Below are 1,009 nucleotides of genomic sequence, written 5' to 3'. Positions count from 1 at the left end.
AAGTTTCATCAACAATGCTATCAAGCAGTACCTGCTCAGCAATAACCTGTTCAGTTTGGGTTCCGTTAGGACCACTCATCTCCTGATTTCATTACAGCCTTGATTCAAATATGGACAGAAGAGCTAAATTTCAGAGGAGAGATGAGAGTGATAGCCCTGACATCAAAGCTGCATTTGACTGAGTGTGGCAACAGGCATCCCTAGCTAAGCTGGAATTAATGGGAATCAGATGTCAAACTCTCTACTGATTAGAGTCATATCTGCCACACTATGGCTATTGGAGATCAGTCATCTCAGCACCAGGACAGCTGTGCAGAATTTCCTCAGTTTTTTTTTATTCACCATATTTTACTAATCAACCTGTCCAGAAGTGTTAATACACATCTCTGGAGGATTTTGGACTTGAACCTGGTATCGTGATTGCAATGAGGTCAGCCAGATGGGCCTCATCAGGGAACTTGGCTGACAGTTAAGAACAGGAGTATCAGACATTCTGTTCACTCTGATATCTGACTCTGAGGAGCTCAGTGTCAAGGACTCTCCACATGTAAATAAAGGGGCACAAGCCTTGATCTCTCAGCACAGGGTCGGGATACCACCACTGTCTCATAACAGACCCTAAAAGCCTACTGCACCTGGTATTTCCAGGTAATCTCCCATCCAAGTACTAACCAGGCCTGAATTTGCTTAGCTTCCAAGATCAGATGAGATCAGGTATTTTCAGACTAGTGTGGCCATAAAATATATTCTCATTCTCTGACTAGGAATTAAACCTGGGCTGCGGCAGCGAAGCATCAAATTGTAACCACTAGACCACCGGGGAGATAGCAGGACTCGTCATAGAGACAGACAGCAAGGAAACAGACCCTTTGGTCCAACTCATCTGCATTGACCAGGCATTTTTATCTGACCTAATCCCATTTGTCAGTATTTGGCCCATATTCCTCTTAACCCTTCCTAGTCATATACCAGATGCCTTTTAAATGTTGTAATAGTACCCACCTCCATC

The 1,009-nt window shown here is 43.9% G+C and overlaps 1 pseudogene; it reads right to left on the bottom strand.

Moving 5' to 3' along the window:
• Window positions 1-623: 623 nt before the first annotated feature.
• On the bottom strand, window positions 624-742 carry LOC122539676 (annotated as a pseudogene).
• Between the last annotated feature and the right edge of the window lie 267 nt (window positions 743-1,009).

This window comes from Chiloscyllium plagiosum, chromosome 2 (genome assembly GCF_004010195.1).
Source record: "Chiloscyllium plagiosum isolate BGI_BamShark_2017 chromosome 2, ASM401019v2, whole genome shotgun sequence".
Classification (NCBI taxonomy): Eukaryota; Metazoa; Chordata; class Chondrichthyes; order Orectolobiformes; family Hemiscylliidae; genus Chiloscyllium; species Chiloscyllium plagiosum.
This window is presented reverse-complemented; position numbering and strand designations above follow the sequence as displayed.